The following is a 9294-nucleotide window of genomic DNA, read 5'->3' as shown; positions in this document are numbered from 1 at the left end:
AAATAAAAATGTAAATGGGTCCTGTAGAAGAGGGATTATCAGACTCCAGCTTGTTGAATTCACACCTAAACTATCTGTGTACTATTTATGTCATTCAGCCTTAATAAAGTTGCTAGTGGGATGAGATATATACCAAATGAAGGAAGTTTATTATCTTCAAAGTCAGCTGAGAGTCATAGTCATAGAGTTGTACAGCACAGAAACAGACCCTTTGGTCCAACTTGTCCATGCTGACCAGATATCCTCAATTATCGAGTCCCATTTGCCAGCACTTGGCCCATATCCCTCTAAACCCTTCTATTTGTATATCCAACCAGATACCTTTCAAATGTTGCAATTGTACCAGCCTCCACCACTTCCTCTGGCAGCTCATTCCACACATGCACCACCCCCTGTGTGAAAAAGTTGCCCCTTAGGTCCCTTTTATATCTTTCTCCTTTCACTTTAAACATATGTCCTGCAGTTTTGGACTCCCCTTTTATATCTTTCTCCTTTCACTTTAAACATATGTCCTGCAGTTTTGGATTCCCCTTTTATATCTTTCCCCTTTCCCCAGGGGAAAGATCTTGGCTATTTATGTCCCTCATGATTTTACAAACCTCTACAATGTTGCTGCTGTAAAGGACATTTGTTAGGCCACTGTTGGAATATTGTGTGCAACTCTGGACTCCTCCCTTTGCATAATAAAAGTATAGTAAATAGGTCAATTAGTACTCATCCATTCAGAGATTAAAGATACATAGAAATAATAGAGGCTTTTCACATCAGAACTTATTCAATTCTGGTATTTAAGTAAAGCTAAGGGAATGCCAGCTGGATCAAAGAAATGCCGAATTATTACAGGGTAGGGAGGGTCCCCATTTTAAATTCTGGAATAGGCCTTACTCAATTGAAGTCTGCCATAATTGGAGGAAACCCTCCACCAGTTTAATCTAGAAGGACAAGGACAGGAGATACATGGGAACATTACCCCTGCAGGTTCCCCTCCAAGCCACTCACCATCCTGACTTGGAAAAATATCGTTCACTGTCACTGGGTCAAAATCCTGGAATTCCCTCCCTAAGGGCATTGTGGGTCAACCTACAGCACATGGACCGTAGTGGTTCAAGAAGACAGCTCACCCCCACCTTCTGAAGGGGCAATTAGGGACGGGCAATAAATGCAGGCACAGCCAGGGATCCCCACATTCCTTATTTTTTAAAAAATCTAAAAGCTAGCAATATCATTTTTAAACTTAAATTGTTTGAGCATCAGCTGCATTCTGGAGAGAGCTTCCCTCTTCCATCCTTTTCATGTAAAAGTGTTGCCCAATTTCAGTCCTGAAAGGTTTGGCTCTCGTTTTTAGATCAAATTGACTGATCCCAGACTCTGCAACCAGGGCAAGCAGTTTCTCCTTCTCTACTCTACCAATTCCTATCAATGTCTTGGGAACCTCTATCAAATAACCTCAAAATTCTAAATTCTAGGAATACAGCTCTTGTGTGTGAGATCTCTCCTCAAAATTTAACTCTTGGAGTCAGGTCATTCTGGTATTTCTAAACCACACCCCCTCCAAAGCCAATAGAACCTTCAGTGCCTAGAACCACATGGGGAGATGACAGCCCAGTGGTATTGGCACTGGCCTTTAAATCCAGATATCCCAGTAATGCTCTGGGGACCTGGGGCCGAATCATGCCACGGCAGATTGTGGATTCAATAAATATCTGGAATTAGGAGTCGAATGATGACCATGAAATCACATCCAATTGTTGGAGGAACAACCCACTGCCACAGTATTGCTAGTTCCTGACCTGCCCTTGTAGCCACTGAATTTATATGGCAAGTCCAGTTCAGTCTTGGTCAATGGAAACCCCTGAAAGACACTGATGGTAATGATGTTCCTTGAGGGAAGGAAATCTGCCATCCTTACCTGGTCTGACCTACATGTGACTCCAGACCCATGGCAATATGGCAGTGAATGCGGCCCAGGCAGCGATGCCCTCGTCTTGTGAATGAATTAAACAAAGCACACTGACTTCAGCCGTGTACTAACTCGGGCTTGGAAACCTTGGTGTGACTTCCACCTGCTTCAAACCAAGTCCCGCGGGTAGACTGGCTGACTTTCCATTTGTCTGTTTTGATAATTTGCTCTCTCCGTTAATGATTACCAACACCAATCCTTAACCCCCACCACCCAGGGATTTTGCACATTCATTAGATTTACACTAGTTAGAAGATGATGGATTCACTCCTTTTACATCCAAAGCCGACTCATTTACCAATCTCCTTTGTGGGTCAATGCTTTGTCTATAATCTCATTACCTTAAACTTCAGCAACCAGCCTTTCAAGGGGGATGTTATCAACTGCCTTTAGGAAATCCAAATAAATAACGTCCACAGATAGTTCCCAGCCACTAAATCACCTCTTCGTAAATATTCAATTCTTATCATTTGTCATGTCTTATAACCACCCACTGGGGTGGCTCACTGTAAATCAGTCCTGAAGTCATACCTAATATTAACTTTGATTCTTGAAATACACATAGTTCCCCAATTTACCTGACTCTCAAACCCACGTTAATAAACAGCACAGACAAAAAACACAGCTAACTAAAATGCTAATTCCCTCATAAACCGCTCTCCCTGCCCTTACACACACACATACCATGTCTCCCTCACTTACACACACACATACCATGTCTCTCTCCCTTACACACACACACACACACACATACCATGTCTTTCCCTTACACACACACACGTACCATGTCTCTCTCTCTTACACACACACATACCATGTCTCTCCCTTATACACACACATACCACGTCTCTCTCTTCCTTAAACACACATACCACGTCTCTCTCTCCCTTACACACACATACCATGTCTCCCTCACACACTCACATACCATGTCTCCCTCACACACTCACATACCATGTCTCCCTCACTTACACACAACCATGTCTTCCTCACTTACACACAACCATGTCTTCCTCACTTACACACAACCATGTCTTCCTCACTTACACACACACATACCATGTCTCTCTCCCCCTTACACACACACATATACCATGTCTCTCTCTCTCCCTTACACACACACATATACCATGTCTCTCTCCCTTACACACACACATATACCATGTCTCTCTCTCTCCCTTACACACACACATATACCATGTCTCTCTCCCTTACACACACACATACCATGTCTCTCTCTCCCTTACACACACACACATACCATGTCTCTCTCTCTCCCTTACACACACATATACCATGTCTCTCTCTCTCCCTTACACACACACACATATACCATGTCTCTCTCTCTCCCTTACACACACACATACCATGTCTCTCTCTCTCCCTTACACACACACATACCATGTCTCTCTCTCTCTCCCTTACACACACACATACCATGTCTCTCTCTCTCCCTTACACACACACATACCATGTCTCTCTCTCTCCCTTACACACACACACATACCATGTCTCTCTCCCCCTTACACACACACATACCATGTCTCTCTCTCCCTTACACACACACATACCATGTCTCTCTCCCCCTTACACACACACACATACCATGTCTCTCTCCCTTACACACACATACCATGTCTCTCTCCCTTGCACACACATACCATGTCTCTCTCTCCCTCACACACACACACAACCATGTCTCTCTCTCTCCCTTACACACACACACCATGTCTCTCTCCCCCTTACACACACACACATACCATGTCTCTCTCCCCCTTACACACACACACATACCATGTCTCTCTCCCTTACACACACATACCATGTCTCTCTCCCTTACACACACATACCATGTCTCTCTCTCTCCCTTACACACACACACACATACCATGTCTCTCTCCCTTACACACACACATACCATGTCTCTCTCCCCCTTACACACACACACATAACATGTCTCTCTCCCCCTTACACACACACACATACCATGTCTCTCTCTCCCCCTTACACACACACACATACCATGTCTCTCTCTCCCCCTTACACACACACACATACCATGTCTCTCTCTCCCTTACACACACAGAGTCAAAAACACAGGGAGGATAAATTATTCGCAAAGGTGGAGAAAAACTGAAAAATCAGTCATGCGATCTAACTTCCCAGTTCCATTGTTGTGATATTCGCCTTCACCAGCAAGGTCCTGGGTGTTCAGTTGCATTTCTCTGGAAGCACTGGTTTATTATAAGGGGAACAGACTAATTCAGTTGGAAAATGTCTCTGATTTATCAATTCAAAACTCAGAGCAACTGCAGGAAAGCTATCTCCCTCCCCCCCACCCCCCCAACTTTAAACTGAGTTTCTTACTGCAAACTACAGGCAGCTTCTGCTGGACAGAACAACAGAATACACTTGTGTGTCTATCTCTCTTTGTATACGTGCATCTCTAATGTGTTTCTAGTTCCAACCTGCTCCAGTTAGTGAGAACCCGTGGGCTTCATTGGTAAATAACTTAGTGAATCCCTACAGTACAGAAAGAGACATTTGTGCCATCAAGTCTGCATTGACCCTCTGAAGACTACCCCACCCAGATCTGGCCCCCTACCCTAACCCCGCACTTACGCCATGGGCAATCCACCTCAACTGCTCTGCTCCTGAATGTCCGCACATTGCAAGAAACCACAGTCATTCTAAATATCGAAGTTATTGCTATGAAATTATGCTGCTATCCTGGTAAATTCTTGTTTTTTTTAGGAATGGTATTTTCTCCTTGTAGTCTGCATTTTTTAAAAATAAAAAGAGCCAGTTCTTACACAAGTATGATCACTGCTGGTTCTCTCTGATCATCTGAAGAATTGCAAGACATTGACTCACTCTTCCTTCATTTGTAGAACCCAGTCATTTTCCAACAATTAGCATCTGGAAAAGATACCCGTAATTTCACGGCTTCCCAGTCCTGGCTACGTCAACCTAAAGGGATACTTCCTGAATTGAAAGAATGCTACAAGACATAAACATTCATTTTCTTTGAAACTCTGTAATGGAGACCACCTGGTCCTTGGGATTTGTTCCCCCTTAGCACCATTTAAGATTGGGGGTTGGGGATGGTGGGAGATAATGTTGAGTGTATGTGGGAGGGGTGGTCAGTGGGGGCGGGTGTGGAGGTAGGATTGGAAAATCTACATGATAGAGTTGTGAACAGGAGTTTCAGCTTGAAATTTTAAAATATTAACATTATACAACAAAATATTTGCGATTGATTAGATTACTTAATTAAGATTAGATTACTTACAGTGTGGAAGCAGGCCCTTCGGCCCAACAAGTCCACACCAACCTGCCAAAGCGCAACCCACCCAGACCCATTCCCCTACATTTTACCCCTTCACCTAACACTACGGGCAATTTAGCATGGCCAATTCACCTAAGTTGCACATTTGTGGACTGTGGGAGGAAACTGGAGCACCCGGAGGAAACCCACACAGACACGGGGAGAATGTGCAAACTCCACACAGTCAGTCGCCTGAGGCGGGAATTGAACCCAGGTCTCTGGCGCTGTGAGGCAACAGTGCTAACCACTGTGCCACCGTGCCATCCACCGTGGTTTGTGAATTCACATTTTATTTTAAATGTTGCTTTTCAATTCAGGGAATATGTGTCAAACTCAGAATCCATAGCTAAGAATCCATGCAGATATGATCACCAAGTTTCATGGATATTTAGACAGACACATGAACTGGCAGAGAATACAAGAATATGGACCACGTGCAGGTTGTGATTGGCATAGAGATGGTGGGCCAAAGGGTATGTTCCTGTACTACACTGTTCAATGGCTTACTGTTGTATATTAAATTGATACATTAAAATATTTTTATGTATATCATTAGTGAATATTTACTATATTTCTGTTTGGGTAGTTAATACATTAATGTAATCTATAAAAATCAGAGTCTCAATAGTCCGAAAGGACCATAGGTTGCTTTCTGAGAGAGAGAGAGAGAGACAACTGGTACTGAGTTTAACCTGAGACCATTGCCTCAGGTGAAGGGCAACATTTAGAAACCCATGCTGCTTACATCACTCTGAAAACCAGCTTTCCAGCCAACTGAGCTATCCACCCACCCACTACATCTGTAAAAAAATATATATAGAATCTATGTAAGCTGTGGATTTTTAGCTCTGAGTTTTCACTACTGGCTTCCGGACACAATTTAAAAATTTGCAGAAAATGTGAAAGTATGAGTTCTGAGGAGCACAGCGGTAAATTGAGTGAACATGGACAAGTTGGTGAAATGTATAGGCCAGTGACAGACAACATTTGATGCAGAGAAGCATGAGCACATCATTTTGGCAGCATCAAGCAGAGACAATATTAAATAAAGGGTACAACTCTGAAAGGGATGCAGGAAGAGCAAGCACTGGGAACATAACACAAATTGTTGGGCAGAGCAAGTTGAAAAAATGATTCAAAATGAATACAGGGAAGAATGAGACTAATTGGCTGACTCTTTCAAAGCTTTGACCTCAGTACAATGGGCTGAATGGCCTTCTCCACCTGAGCTGTGCTGTGCAAATGTGTGATGGCAAGAAATCTTTCTTTGCATCAGTTCCAAATTTCTGCACATGATATACCTTTTATTTCCACTAGATGTCAGCATTTACCACTGATACATGAGAGTTGTTTGAATACCATGCCTTTGAGAATTTCTTGCTTTCACTTTGGATTATGGGACTGAGATGTCCAAAGTTTGATCTGCAAACTCTGCATGATGGTTGTGTTTTTGCATTGAATGGATGTCTGCAACCTCTCTCTGCAAGACTTGTAGGCTTCACTCATGTAGGAAGTGGACAAAGTCTCTCCATAAGCCTTCCCCCAAATCTCCCCTCCATCTTAGTAAAGGGACAGGGGTCAGGGGACTGCACCCCCCCCCCCCCCCCCCACATGTGAGAATAAGAATGAGTGTTGATTTTGGTTCACATAGAATATTCTGTTAACCCATACTTAAGCTTGCGAAAGACTTAAGAGTTAGGCTCTGACATAGATCTAACAGCCTCCAAAAGGACTGCTTAGACGTGGCAGTTATCTGTCAATTGGTTGAAAGAGCACAGAATATACTCCGTCACAGATGCCAAAAACCCACCCATAGGGTGAGTTGGTAGCACCAATATTGACCAAGCTCATTTAGTCCTTAAGAACATAGCTAGGTTTGGCCTGGAGTAGGTGCTGGAAGTCGAATCAGGTTGGTAAAAATGTATATGGGACAAGACTGGCATCTACCCAATGTGGAAACTTGCCCAGGTATGTCCTACACACAAACAGTAGGATAAATCCCATCCTAGATTAACATGCCATCAGACTGCTCCTGATCATCAGTTCAGTGATGGAAGGTTCGACGGGTCTCTGTGGGAAATAATTCCACAGATTTACTACTCTAAGAGAAGAACATCCTTCTCAGCTCTCTTCCACAAGGAGAAACAACATTTCCACATCTATCCTGTCAAGTTCCCTAAGAATCTTGTATTTTCAGTAAGCTTGATTCTCATTCTTCTAAATGGCAATGAGTACATGTCCAAAGTACTGAACTTCTCCTCATACTCAGTATCAGCCTAATGAAGACTGTGAACCATCTCTGGACTGCCCCCAGTGCCACTATACCTTACCTTACATAAGGAGCCCAAAACTGTTCACAGTATTCTGTGTTTATAATTTTAGCAAGACTTCTCCAGCAGACTATCACCACCAGCACATCTTTCCCTCCATCCCCTTGTCAGTCTGAGGGGACCATGCCCTTCATGAGCTTTTAAGGCTGAGACAGATGTTTAATCAGTAAGATGGGGAAAGGGCAGGAAAATGGGTTGAGGATTGAGATCAGTCATGATCTCATTGAACGTGATGCAGACTCAATGGGCTGAATGGCCTACTTATGTTACTACTTTTTTTAATGGATTGTTAATAGTTCCTGCTGCAACCCCACGCCAACCAATCAGTACCCTCTAACCTTGCTGCAAACATTTTTGTTCCTAAGTTTGGTTTTCTTGTGTTTCAGTCCTGATCAGTCCTTTTAGCTCCTTTCAGCTCTTTAAATGAAAGCCACCTTTCAGGCAAGCTAATAAACTGAGGCTCTGGTAGGATGGAAAAGATTCAATGAACACTATTTTGAAGAAGAGCAGAAGGGGGTACCTGAACAAATAACAGGAAAATAGATTTGCCTTGTCGGTAACTCATTGCTGTTTGTGGGAGCTTATTGTGTGCGAACTGACAGCCATGTTCCCCAGAATTGCAACAGTAACTGCAAAGAGGGTAAACAACTTTGTAAAGTCCCCCTATCGTAGGAGCTGTACAAATGTGAGTTCTTTCTGTACTTAACGAACATGGCAACAATTGTCAGAATTGAGAGAGTCTGTTAGTTGAGACTATTGTGTCTGTTTGTAGCTGCCTCTCCAACCTTCAGTCACCTTACAATCATTCGCCCACCACCAACTGGGACTGTCGTTCCCATTTCTACCACAAGAACCAGGAGCAGGAGGAGGCCATTTTGTCAAGTCGCTGCCTGTACACCATACAATACTGGCTGACCACATGCTTCAACTCCACTTGTCCCATTCCTTAAATACTTTCAACGATAGAGCATCCACAACCAGAGCAGGTAGTCAATTATATAGATGCGGAACCCTGAGGGAAGAAACGCTTCTTCATCTCAGTCCTCACCTTCAGACCGCATGTCTGTCTTCTAAACTCGCCATCCAGGGGAGTAAGCTCGGTGTCTGCCCTGTCAAACCCATTAATGTACCGAGTGGGAATTGTCACAAAGCTGTTCCTTTTCTCAAGGATATGGTGTCCTTGATTTTTTTTCAGCAGGGTTGTAAACAACTCCCAGCCTCCAAGGTGACTAGTTTGGTTCCGAGATCAAAGGGTATTTGTTTATACGTAAACAGATGAGACTTCAGGCCAAAGTGGTCATGTTTTATAAGTGACCTGTATAATGAAAGGGGAGTGGTCAGCTCTCTAGCTGAGCAGTTCAGTCCAGAACTGGCTAGAAGTTCAGCAGTGGACTATGTGAACAGGCTGCAAAAACTCTCTCTCCTTCTGCCCTTCTAACTTCAACCTGTGAGCCTTTGTTCCATTTTTACTGATTTTAAGGGGGTCTGCTTATTGTTGTGTATATTCAGAACAGCATAATTAAGTCGAGTTTGGGTAGATGGAGTTCTGTAGGGGCTCTTTATTCTGTTCTTTGCGTTTGTGTAATTTTGTGAATAAATTTTTGTCTGTTTTAAAACCTGGTAGTCAACCTAACTAATGTACTCTGGGTAATTTTCATTGTACATTTACTGAAACA

The sequence above is a fragment of the Chiloscyllium plagiosum genome, unplaced genomic scaffold (assembly GCF_037043375.1).
Source record: "Chiloscyllium plagiosum isolate Xiang-an unplaced genomic scaffold, Cpla_swu_hap1 HiC_scaffold_2, whole genome shotgun sequence".
Lineage (NCBI taxonomy): Eukaryota > Metazoa > Chordata > Chondrichthyes > Orectolobiformes > Hemiscylliidae > Chiloscyllium > Chiloscyllium plagiosum.
This window is presented reverse-complemented; position numbering follows the sequence as displayed.